The 13,360-nt window shown below is 45.6% G+C and overlaps 1 pseudogene; it reads left to right on the forward strand.

Annotated features, from left to right (window-relative positions):
• Positions 1-5,075: 5,075 nt before the first annotated feature.
• Positions 5,076-5,765, forward strand: LOC131831428 (histo-blood group ABO system transferase-like; annotated as a pseudogene).
• The last annotated feature ends 7,595 nt before the right edge of the window (positions 5,766-13,360 follow it).

Consider the following 13,360-nt stretch of genomic DNA (forward strand, 5'->3'; position numbering starts at 1 on the left):
TCTCTAGCAATTGGAGTGTGTGTTACAAGCCTAGAGGTCAAAGGTGAGGTGGTTACAGTGGTCAGCAGGCTGTTGTTATTGATGATTTTTATAGATGAATTGCGTAAGGTGAGGTGTTAGATCTTATGGTTAGAGATCCTCATTACATGCCCATAAAGGGTGTTTTTTCTGAGTTTCATATTTGATACCTTTTTATTGCTTCTGATAGCCCTCCCTGTACGTGGTATTCCAATGAGCCACGCATTACAACATTGCCTGCATTGTCCCCGTGTGTTGATGAGAATTTGAGAAAGGAAAATGTTGTCAATGCTTCCAAAAAATTATACACTGGAACATACAAATAATAAAATTTTATTTTATTTTTAAAGTTTTTTTTTTTAAAATCTATGTGAGAAAGAGAGAATGAGAGAGAGCATGAGAGGGGAGAAGGGGAAGAGAAGGGGAGAAGGTCATCCTCCCCTTGGAAGTGGGAGCCCGATGTGGGACTCAATCCCAGGACTTTGGGATCATAAGCTGAGCCGAAGGCAGTTGCCTAACCAACTGAGCCACCCAGGCGCTCTAAAATTTTATTTTTGACACAAAGTAGGAAGTGTCCTGCTGTGATTCTTAGTTTAAACCAGGGGAGGGGGCCCTCTTTCAGTACTGGTAAGGAGGACCATAGGCCTTCCTAGGGAAATTTATTAGATTCTGTTGGAAACTTGGTCTTTGTTATTGTGGAAGAATCATGAGTCGACCTATTATTTTTCTCCTGTTTCATTTTCCATGAACATTTTCATGATATTTGGTTTCAGACCTCTACCACTGTGAAACCATCCCAACTTTGGCACCAGCTCACCCTTCTCTGCCAAGGGTATGTTTGGTCCAAGAAAAAAGCCACATCTGGGTGGCTGGGAGACTCTAGGACCAGAATGCCGTCAGTAGGGATGTTACTGGGATCCTGAACTCCAAACCAGCTCCTGACACCCAGATGAAATACATTTCAGATTTAGAAACTTCAGATAGAAATTTTGTGCCCATCGTGACAACTGAAGAAAATGTGTCATCCCAAACCTAACCTTAACCCCTAACTTTAATGCTGAAAACTAACCTGGCCATAAACCCAAATGGGAAACCTGAATCCAAAAACTGAAATTGAACCCGAAGCCTGGACTCTGAGCCTGAGCCATGGATTCAAGCCCTGAACCACGAACCCAAACCCTAAACCAGAACTCTGAGCCATGAACCCTGAACCCAATTCCCAGAATGAACCCAAACCCCAAATTTGATCTTGAACTTTATCCCATAAGCCCTGAGTCTCAGACCCTAAACCATAAACCTAAAGCCTTAAACTCTAACTGTTCCCTTGCCCCTCACTCTAATTCCTCACCCTGACCCTAAACCCATACCCTGATCTAGAACTCTAATTGAAACCTGAGCCTGAACCCAAATTTATAAACCCTTCATCACACTTTGTTTATGCATTCACCATTGATGGATGTTTGCAGTTTCTACCTTTTGATTCTTATGAACACTGTGCATGTTGCGGGCTAGGGTTAGGGTCTTGGATTGTGGTCAGAGCCAGGCTTGAGATCAAGCCGAGGTCAGTGTGTGGGTCTGTGTCAGGGTCAGGGTCATTTTTGGTGCCACTGTTTGGGTGAGGGGCTGTTGTCATTCCAAATTGTTTCCAATTCATTGTTCCTTAGCTATTTTTGGAGAAGTTGGGGGATATTGGACTCCATGCAGCTCAGGACCAGCTGTGGAGACTTCTGGAGGATGTGGGGCTGCTCCCACCCTGACAGGACAAGCTAGGAGGATGTGAGTCCACATTCACACTGACAGGACCCGCTGTGGAGGATGTGGGACCGTGTCTACACTGACAGCAGTCTCACCCCCTCAGGACTGGCCACTGGAGAAGGTGGGAAGAAGCCGCCTGAGCGGGGACTGGTGAGGGGGTGCTTGGTCTCAGGACCCCACAGAGGAAGGGCACGCTGCGTGGACACTGGGGCTTCTGTGGTTTTGTGTGTGGTGATGTGACCTCCTGCAGTGCTGTTTGCGGGGCTGTGGGGTCTCCACTTTCTGGGCTCGGATACATGCCCCGGATCCTGTGTCTGTGTTTATGCACTCATGGATTTGGTTTCTGGGACTCCTCAGACAGTCTGCAGTCAGGGAGTGGCTGCCCACCTCAGTGCTTCTGCTCCCCCCGCCTCAGCCCTGCAGGGTCCTTCGTGTGTCCACACCTGCTTCAGGGTTGGTCCGGAGTCTGGAAGTTCAGGAACGACAGCACAGACTCTGTAGATGGCTTTGGGGGAAAGGAGGTATCTTCCCAGTATCGGTTCTTCCCTGAACATATAGTGTCTTCCTGTCTCCGTATGTCTCCCTCCCTGCCTGTCATCAGTGTCTCACGGCTGTCAGAGGACAGGTCTGTCACCCCCTTGGTTCAGGGGAATCCTAGGTAGCTTGTTCTTTTGGATGCGGTAGTAAATGAGATTGTTCTCCATAGTCTCTTTCTGATGGTGCCTTTGGAGCACGTAGAAATACAATTGATTTGTTTGTAGTGAATTTGTTCCTTGCAAGTTTCTTGAATTTATTAGTTCTGTTCACCTTAAACTCAAATGGCCAGTTATTTGACCAGCAACATGGGTTTATTTGGGAAGAGCAGAGAATGGCAATCTGGGACGAGCAAGCTACAGTCCCATTACAGGCAAGTGCAAGAAACAAAGGAGAGGAACAGTATTTCCTCCTGAAGAAGGAGGAAGAAGTTGGGAGGGGTGCTTGGAAGGAAAGTCCCCTGGAGAAAGGCAGGGGTTCAGGGTGATGGAGGATTCTCACCAGCTGAGCAGTGGGGATGGTGATTTCTTGTAGGAGATGAACCCTCCAGCTACCCATGTGGGGCCTGGAATGGATGAGTCTCTCCCATGGGGGATTGTAATGTGGGGTCTGTAATGGGCTCTGAGCGCCAGGCGCCCCCTTCTAGCCTCCCCTTCTGGCATCCCCAGTCCACTTTACTGAGGCTTCCCTTCCTGCTTTTGCACAGTTCTAACCAGGTTGTGATGGAGCCTTGTGGAAAACTGGAATTCCATATCCCATTGCTTCTACTGCACCCGAGATACAGGAGTCCCCAGTTTAAACCTCCCACTAGTCTCTTGCTAACATGTGTCCTCCTACAAGGGTGAATGGCCTCTCCACGGTGGGTGACCTGAATGTGGGAGGGCTTGGCCTCCATCCTGAAGTCTGATGTCCTCTTTGTTTCTGTGATGTGGGGCTAATGTGGATATTTGGAAGAGTCATTTACTCCAAGTTGATTTCAAATCTGCATTAACTTGTCACAGCAGCACAAATATGCTGATAACCAAATATGGAGGTAACCACACTCAGACTCCCCAGCTGTCATTTCTTTACCATGTTTGCCACTTCACACAGGCTACTTTGGTGCATTTTACCTCAAAGAGGAACACTGTCCCATGGAACCACCAGGTAACCCCAAGGGAGGAAATCATGTTGGTTCCCACATTTGAACCCAGACCACAGGCCCACTTCAGCTGTCACCACCTGCCCAATGGTCTGAAATGTCTTCTCCATTCGGATCCAGTTTTCTTCTTCTGTAACTTCTTCCTGGACTTTCCCTTATTTTGGTAACCTTGATGGACTTAAGGAGCACAGATGGTTCCCATTTAAGTGGTATTTCTATATATGACTTATGTCACTGGGGCTGTTTCCAGTGTCTGCCCACGTTGTGACATACATCAGTCCTTCATTCACTTTTTCACAGTGATTAAACATAAGAACCCCTTAAAGCATTTCAGGTACACAATTCTCTGGCCTTAGCTGAATTCCCATGGTCGTACATCATTCTCCAGAATTTTCTCATTCTCCCCAAGGGAGACTGTATGCATGAAACATCAACTCCCCATTGTCCTTTCCCCTTGGCCACTGCAGCCACATACAATATTGTGTGTCTGGATACTTCATATAAGTGGAATCATACAGTATCTTAGGCTGGGGTTAGGTTTGGAGTTTGGGCAGGCATAGGAAGTAGCCTTAGTGCCTGTGGGGGGAAGAATCAGTTTCAGGGGACCTGGGTGACTCAGTCATTAAGCATTTGCCTTCGGCTCAGGCTGTGATTCTGGGGTCCTGGGATTGAACAACACCATGTTGGGCTCCCTGCTCAGTGGGGAGCATGATTATCCCTCTTCAACACCCCCTGCTTGTGTTCCCTCTCTAGCTGTCTCTCTGTCAAATAAAGAAATAAAACCTTAAAAAAAATCAGTCCCCAGGGGCTCACCACCCTTGCTGACAATGGGGAAGCTGCTGTCCCCACAGGTAGTCCCCTCAGAGAGATAAGACTTCCAGCTTCTTGGGGCCAGGGAGATGTAGACCTGGACCTAGAAGCTTATATTCTTGGATTCATGGCAGGGGCCTAAGCAAGCCCCATCTTCTTCCAGCAGTCCTCTTTCCCCTCCCTGCCCATGGGCTGGACCTTATTCCTGATCTGGGGGAGTTTGAGGGTGACCCCTCCTAGGAATATCTGTGGTCGATTGAATTTTAAATTTTAAAAATTTAGGGAAGAGGCTCAGTAGCCTTCAAGGGAGGACCCTCTGGGGATGGAGACAGCTCTATTGGGGCCAGCCACAGCCCTCTCCAAGCAAAGGAAGTCAGCCCTGCTGATTCTAGCCTGTTTATAGGCCATAGAAAGGAGGGCTGTGCCCAAAGGTGCTCCCTTCAGGTGGGGACAGGACCTGAAGGGGGTCAGCCAGGGAGGGCACTTGCAGGGTTTGCCTGGGAGCTTGGCACAGGGGGAGTGTTCCTGGCCCCAGCATGCTGGCTGTGGGGTTGGTTTCCTACCTCTGAAGCCTCAGGCTCCCCTTTGTATGATGGAGTACTATTGACCCATATCCCTGGGAGCAGAAGGTAGGGAGGCCCCACAAGCAGATTTGCTCAGAATGGGCTGGGAGAGTGGCTGTTGTTTAAAGCAGCCCAGGGCCTGCCCCCTTGAAGAAGGTGCCCATGTCCATGGTCCCCAGCTCTGGGTTCCTGCTGCCAGCCTCTGACAGTGACCCTCCTCCCAACTTGTCCCTCGTCCCTGTATATAGGTGGTCTTCCTGGAGCTGTTCCTGCAGAGGGCACAGAACCCATCATGGTGGGACACAGGGTCACCTACTAGGTCTTCACTGAGCAGTGGGCTGCCGGGACCTTGTGACCCTTGGAAGGGCTAGAGGGTGGTGGTCCTAGAGGTACCCAGCGCCCCACACTGGCAGGATGTGTCTATGCAGCACATGGTGATGGTCAGCTGCTTCTGTGAGCAGCGCTTCCTCCGTGAGGTGGACGACCTGGTGTTTGCAGATGTAGACATGAAATTCTGTGATCGTGTGGGCATGGAGATCCTGTCCCCCTTCTTTGGCACCCTGCAACCCAGTTTCTATGGGTGGCCTATGAACACTTCAGCTACTAGTGCTGGCCACAGTTCTAGGCCTAGATCCCCAGGGACCAGGGCAACGTTTACTACATGGGAGCCTTTTTGGGGGGGGTTGGTGGTAGAGTTTCACTGACTGACCTTGGCCTGTCACCAGGTGATGGGGGTCAACCTGGCCAATGGGGTTGAGGTTGTGTGGCATGATGAGAACCAGTTGAACAGGTACCTGCTGGACCACAAGCCCACCAAGGTGCTATCCCTGGAGGACCTGTAGGACCTGTGGGACCTGTGGCTGCTGGGCTGCCCCCACCGCTTCATGAAGAAGCTGAGATTTGTGGCGGTGCCCAAGAATCACCAGGACATCTGGGACTCATGAGGGGCTATCCGTCTCCATCAGGCAGTACTGTTCTGAGCCAGAGCTCTCAGAGCAGGTTCCTACTTCGGTCCCCTCCAGGGAGATCATGGAGCCTAGCACCGGCCACACAGGCATGTCAGGCCCCCAGCTGCACCTGCACACAGGAGGCCTGCCTGGAGACACAAGGTCCTCTCTGTGATCACTACATTCTGATAACTTGTAGGTCATTTGCAACTATGAATGGCTCCAGCTTTATGTATATTTATGTATATTTTTCTGTGTCAATGCTGAGCAACTGTCTTTAAAAAAGAATAGTTGAGGGAAAAGGTTTTCTTCCTGGTTCTAGACAGATAACACCTGGTGGGGCTGGGAGTGAGGGTCCTGCAGCACCTGGGGAGCCAGCTTGGCCTCTGGTTGGGTCTTCCCTCTGGGTCCCTGCACCTTGCCATGGCCATGGGGCTTCGGGTGCAGAGGTGCACCGAACCACTCTCAGATCTCCAGTCCTCTGATGGCCAGAGACCTTGGCAATGACCACTAGCTCATCCTCCAGGAGCATGGAGCCCTCTGGGTTATGTACAGTTTCTGCCTTGGTTTTATTTATTTATTTTTAAATTTAATTTAATTTTTAAAATTTAAGTTTATTAGCCAACATATAGTACATCAGTAGATTTTAATGTGTTCAGTGATTCATTAGTTTCCTATAACACCCAGTGCTCATCACAACATGTGCCTTCCTTAATACCTGTCACCCAGATACTTCTTCCCCCCACCCCCTCCCTTCTGTAACCCTCAGTTTGGTTCCTAGAGTCGAGAGTCTCTCATGGTTTGTCTCCCTCTCTGATTTCTTCCCATTTAGTTTTCCCTACCTTCCCCTGTGGTCCTCCACTCTATTCCTTATCTTCCATGTATGAGTGAAACCATATGATCATTGTCTTTCTCTGCTTGACTTATTTCACTCAGCATAATCCCCTCCAGTTCCATCCCTGTCAATGAAAATTATGGGTATTCATTCTTTCTGATGGCTGAGAAATATTCCATTGTCTATATGGACCACATCTTCTTTATCCATTCATTTGTTAAAGGACATCTAGGCTCTTTTCACAGTTTGGCTATTGTGGACATTGCTGCTATGATTATTGGGGTGCAGGTGGCCCTTCTTTTCACTACATCTATATCATTAGAGTAAATACCCAGGAGTGCAACCGCTGAGTCATAGGTTTGCTCTATTTTCAATTTATTGAGGAACCTCCAGAATGTTTTCTGGTGTGACTGCACCAGTTTGCATTCCCACCAATAGTAAGTAAGAAGGTTCCCTTTTCTCCACAACCTTGCCAACACTTGTTGTTTCCTGTCCTGTTAATTTTAGCCATTCTAACTGGTGTAAGGTGGTCTCTCATTATAGTTTTGATTTGTAATTCCCTAATGTCGAGGGATGTTAAACACTTTTTTTGTGTCCACTGGCCATTTGGATGTCTTCTTTGGAGAAATATCTATTCATGTCTTTGGCCTATTTCTTGATTGGATTATTTGTTTTGTGGGTGTTGAGTTTGGTAAGTTCTTTCTAGATTTTGGATACTAGCCCTTTATCCGATATATCATTTGTGAATATCTTCTCCCATTCTGTCAGTTGTCTTTTGGCTTTGTTGACAGTTTCCTTTGCTGTGCAAAAGCTTTCTATCTTGACAAAATCCCAACAGTTCATTTTTGCTTTTGTTTCCCCTCGCCTTTGGAGATGTGTGTAGCAAGAAGTTGCTTTTGCTTAGGTCAAAGAGGTCTCTGCCTCTGTTCTCAAGGATTTGGATGAATTCCTGTCTCACATTGAGGTCTTTCATCCATTTGGAGCCTATTTTGGTGTATGGTATAAGGAAATGGTCCAGTTTCATTCTTCTGCATGTGGCTAAGCCATATTTCCAGTACCAATTATTGAAGACACTTTTTCCCTCGTTGGATCTTCTTTCCTGCTTTGAGGGAGATTAGTTGACCTAGAGTTGAGAGGTCATTTCTGGGCTCTCTATTCTGTTCCATTGATGTTTGGGTCTGTTTTTGTGCTAGTACCATACCATCTTGATGATTACAGCTTTGTAATAGAGCTTAAAGTTTGCATTTGGGTTGCCACCAGCTTTGTCTTTCTTCTTCAACATCCTTTTGGCTATTTGGGTTGTTGTTGTTGTTGTTGTTTTTTCTTCTTCTTCTGCTTCGATATTTATGCCAGTTCTGTGAAAAATGTGGATGGTATTTTGATAGAGATGGCATTAAATCTTTGGTTTGTTCTAGGTAGCATAGACATTTTCACAATATTTGTTCTTCCAATCCATGAGCATGGAACATTTTTCCATTTCTTTGTGTCTTCCTCCATTTGTTTCATGACTGCTGTATAGTTTTCTGAGTACAGATCCTTTGCTTCTTTGGTTAGATGGATTCCTAAGTATCTTATGGTTTTGGGTGCAATTATACATGGGGTGGACCCCTTCTCTTTCTTCTGTCACATTGTTGCTGTACACAAATACGAGTGATTTCTGTGCATTGATTTTATATCCTGCCACTTTAGGGATAATTCCTGGGTGAGTTATAGCAATTTGGGGTGGAGTCTTTGGGGTTTTCCATAGAAAGTATCCTATTGTGTGCAAAGGTTGAGAGTTTGACTTCTTGTTTGCTGATTCAGATGCCCTTTATCTTTTTTTGTTGTCTGATTGCTGAGGCTAGGAATTCTAGTACTATGTTGAACAATAGTGATGAGAATGGGCATCCCTGTCGTGTTCCTGACCTGAAAGGAAAAGCTCTCAGTTTTCCCCATTGGGAAATGTGGGTTTCCCATAGATAGTCTTTATGATGTGGAGGTATGTACCTTCCTTCTATCCCTTCACGGCGAAGAGTTTTGATCAAGAATAGATGCATTAATTTGTTGAATGCTTTTTCTGCATCTATTGAGACGATCCTCTGGTTCTTTTTCTTTCTTCTATTAAGGTAGTGGATTCCATTGATTGATTTGTGGTTGTGGAACCACCCTTGCAGCCCAGGAATAAATTTGATTTGGTTGTGGTGAATCATCCTTTTAATTACTGTTGGATCCTATTGGTTAGTATGTTGGTGAGAATTTTTGCATCCATATTCATCAGGGATAGTGATCCATAATTCTCCTTTTGGGTGGGGTCTTTGTCTGGTTTGGGGATCAAGGTAATGCTGGCCTCATCAAAAGGATTTTGAAGTTTTCCTTCCAGTTATATTTTTTGGAAATGTTTCAGAAGAAGAGGTATTAAATCTTCTTTAAATATTTGGTAGAATTCCCCTGGGAAGCCATCTGGTGTGGATTTTTGATGACTGCTTCAATATCCTTGCTGATTATGGGTCTCTTCAGGTTTCCTTTTCTTTCTGGTTCAGTTTTGGTCATTTCTAAGTTTCTGGGAAGGCATCCATTTCTTCAAAACTGCCTGTTTTGTTGACATAGAGTTGTCATTCTATGTTCTTATAATTGTTTGTATTTCTTTGGTGTTGGGTGTCATCTCTCCTTCTTGATTAATGATTTTATTGATTCAGTTCCTTTTTCTTTTCTTTTAGAGAAGTCCGGCCAGGGTGTAGCAATCTTATTAATTCTTTCAAAGAACCAGCTCCTACTCTCGTTGTTCTGTTTTACTATTCTTTTGGTTTCTACTTCATTGATTTCTGCTTTAATCTTTATTATTTCTCTTCTTCTTTTGGGTTTAGGCTTTATGCTGCTCTTTCTCCGGATCCTTTAGCTGTAGGGTTAGGTTTTATTTGTGAGACCTTTCTGGGTTCTTGAGAAAGGTCTTCCTTCTTTGGACTGAAGGACTATACTATACTTCCTTCTTTGGACTGAAGTATATATACCTGTATACTATATACTATAGGACTTTGGACTATACTTTCCTCTTTGGACTGCCTTTTTGCATCACAAAGATATTGAACAGATGTGTTTTCATTCTCATGTGTTTCCATGAATTTTTAAAATTCATCTTGGATTGACTGGTTGACCCATTCATTCTTTAGTAGGATGCTCTCTAGCCTCCATGTATTTGAGTTCTTTCCAACTTTTCTCCTGTGATTGAGTTCCATTTTCAAAGCATTGTGGTCTGAAAATATGCAGGGAATAATCCCAATCCTTTGGGATGAGAATAAACATGGCAGCCTCCCAGTCTCTGGCCCTGGAGCTGAGAACTTGGGCCCCCACTCTTCATTGTGCCCTCACAGAAAAGCGGTCAATCCTTCATGTCTCCTGGGTCTCTGTCCATACTCCATACTCCATACTCTGTCCATACTTCTTACATTGCAGACCGTAACCAAGCATTTCTATCTCTGGCACATGACCCCGTTTGGTGTCCAAACCCAGCAGACTCCTGCAGCATGCTCAGGCAACACTCCTGGGGAAGACAGGGGGTCTCCCCAGTTGTGCTGATTTTTGGGTGCCTTCTCAAAGAGGAGTGGCCAGACTGTGCCATGGATCATGGTTGCTGGCAGCCTCCAGCTTAGAGCCCACTCCTGGGCTCACTCACTCTATGCAGCCAGCTTCCCTGCTCTGCTACCTGGGAGCTCTCTGCCCTCCAGCGTCCCTGGTCTTCCTGGGACCCTGAGGATCCTGAGACCACACTGTTCCATCAAAGGTTCCATTCCCTGCTTAGCTGGCCAAGCGACATCCCTCACCAGAGACTTCTAAAGTTCCAATTTTGTGCTCTGCTGCCCCTAGCACTTGGTGGTAGCTGGCTGACCGAGGCTCCCTCCTCCCATGGTTTATCTTCCTGCCTGGGTACACTTTTCTGTACCCCCTACCTTGCAGAAAGTGGTCGCTTTTCTGTTTGTAGAGTTGCAGCTATTCTTTTCTTTGATCTCTGCTTGAATTTTCAGGTGTTCAGAATGGTTTGATAGCTATCTAGCTAAATTCCTTGGACCAGATGAAATTAAGGTCTCCTACTCCTCTGTCATCTTGGACTCTCTCTCTCTTCTTCTTCTTTCTCCAGATTGCTTTGGGTATTTGGGGTCTTTTGTGATTCCATATAAATTTTATGGCTGTCTTCTATTTCTTTAAATATACCACACATGACCTTGCACTGCATCTCAACACTCCCTCTAGTGGTGGTTAGCAGCAGTGCCATGCCTTCCAGCATCTCACACTGCAGTTCACCACTGCTTTCAATGTTGGCATACTTTACTCACACTCCTTTCAGCATCCCGTACTGTAGTTTGTCACTGTCTCCAGTGGTGACAAGCTGCAAAACTATGCCATCCATGGTCTCATGCTGTATGTCAACACTGCCTCTGGTGGTAGTAAGTAGCACTGCAAATCCTTCAGGCTTCCTTCACACTGCCACTGACCACTGCCTCCAATGGTGGGAACAGACACTGACTCTCCTTCCAGTGTCTCACCCTGCAGCTCACCACTGCCTCCAGTGGTATGTAACTGCACTGCCACTCCTTGCAGCTTCTTACATTGCAGATCAATACTGTGTCCAGTGGCAGGATACTTCACCGTCACTCCTTCTAACATCTCGCCTGGTGGCTCAGCATTCCCCCAGTAAGGACAAGCTGCATATCCACACTGTCCATGGTCTTGTACTGCATCTCAGCACTGCTTCTAGTGGCCATAAGCAGAACTGCAAGGCCCTTGGGCATCGCTTGCACTGCAACTGAACACTGTCTCCAGTGACAGGAACCTGCACTGCACTGTCTTCCAGGGTCTTGCAGTGCAGCTCACCAATGCATGCAATGATGTGAAAGTGCATTGCAACTTCTTACAGCCTCTCTCACTGGAGCTCACCACTGCTTCCAGTGGCAGCAAGCTGCAGTGTCACATCTTCTAGCACCTCTCACGTGTGCAGCTCACCACAGCCTCCTGGTGGGAACGGACACTGTCACTTCTTCCAGCATCTCTCACTGCAGCTCACCACTGCCACCAGTGGTGGTAATTTGCACTCCAGCTTGAGTTATCATGAGATTTGGGCTGAGATCTCATGAGATTCAGAGTGGGTCACATGATTTCCCTGAGTTCTTGAAATGAGTTCTGATAAGATTTGGGTAGCAATCTTGTGAGAAATGCCTGGCTTCTCAGGAGATTGAAAGAGATTTGGACTAAAGCTCTCAAAATTTGGAGTAAGTTCTCATGAGATTTGGACTGAGACCTCACAAGACTATGGACCAGGCTCACGTGATTTCCTTGAGGGCTCAACGATGTTGTAAACAAGTTATCAGAGGAGATTTCTGCCCAATTCCCATGAGATTTCTACCCATATAGATATTGATATCGATACCCAAATTGATATCAATAATAAAATAAATAAAGAGAGAAAGGAGAGGGAGATAGAGTCCCAAGCAGATTCTGCCATAAGTGTGGAGCCTGACGCTGGGCTCCATTTCATGACCTTGAGATCATGACCTGAGCTGAAATGAAGACTTGATTACTTAACCAACTGAGTACCCAGGCACCCCAAAACCAAAAATTACTTGATAATTACTTTTGCAACTCTTCCCCTCAAGGATATTTAAGGATGAAGAACAAAAGAGACCTGCTAGGAAGCTTTTAAGAAAATATTCCTATTTCTCTCTATACTACATTTCAAAACATAGGAATATTTAAAAGGTGAGTGGGAGTGGGGGGGTGTATGACTTCTAGTTATTAGCACAAATGAGGAATTGGCAACAAATGACATGTTAGACCCTCTAGGACTCAATGCTATTAGGAAGGAGGTATTTCTCAAGTAATTTCAAGGTTCAGATTTTTATCCCTTAGATAGTTTAATATAGGGAACGACATCCTTAAGCCTAGACCATGGATGGATGGGGATTTATCCTTCATCATCTTCTTGTGGGATCTCCCACCCATCTTCTTTGCACTTTGCTTTTTTCTCATGATCTCCCTACTTTCCACCCTCTTTTGCAAGTGTTTTATTTAGCATTAGAGATAATAATAATTTTCTTGGATACTATCTGAATCTTCTTATATTAAACATCTTTTGTTAATAATTTTTTCTGTCATTCTTCCCACCATTTGTAGAGGAAAACTCATGTAACACAGTTCTAGGTAAGTAGGGGAGGGAGAGAGGAAGGGAAGAGAAGGTTCTTCCTACTGCTGCTAAAAATGTTTTGGGATGACATCTATACAGCCAAGAGTGATATTAACATATTTAATAATCAGTACTACATAGGGCCCAATCATTTGTTCAGAATGGATGCAAATAGCAGGGATGGATCAGGGTCCTAGAGACCTCCTGCTGTCCCAAGTTTACCTCATTGGCTGCTGGACCAAGAGTAGGGAAGGTGGGGCTCCAGGCAGCAGATATTATAAATCAGCATTTTAATAATGGACATGGCTGTTTCTATTCCTATTGACTGATTACCAGGTCCACAGTCAGTGGTTCCATGATATAACCTCCCCAAATCTTTCTTTCCTTCGTGCAAACAATCACTTCAGAGTCAAAGGCAAATGACCCTTCTTTATGGATAAGAAGGGAGTGATGGATTTCGTTAGGTTTAAAGATTTTATTTATTTATTTATTTATTTATTTATTTATTTATTTGACAGAGAAATAGCAAGAGAAGGAACACAGGCAAGGGAGTGGGAGAGGAAGAAGCAGACTTCCCACCAAACAGGGAGACTGATGCAGGGCTTG

Source organism: Mustela lutreola, chromosome 5 (assembly GCF_030435805.1).
Source record: "Mustela lutreola isolate mMusLut2 chromosome 5, mMusLut2.pri, whole genome shotgun sequence".
In the NCBI taxonomy this organism is placed as follows: Eukaryota; Metazoa; Chordata; class Mammalia; order Carnivora; family Mustelidae; genus Mustela; species Mustela lutreola.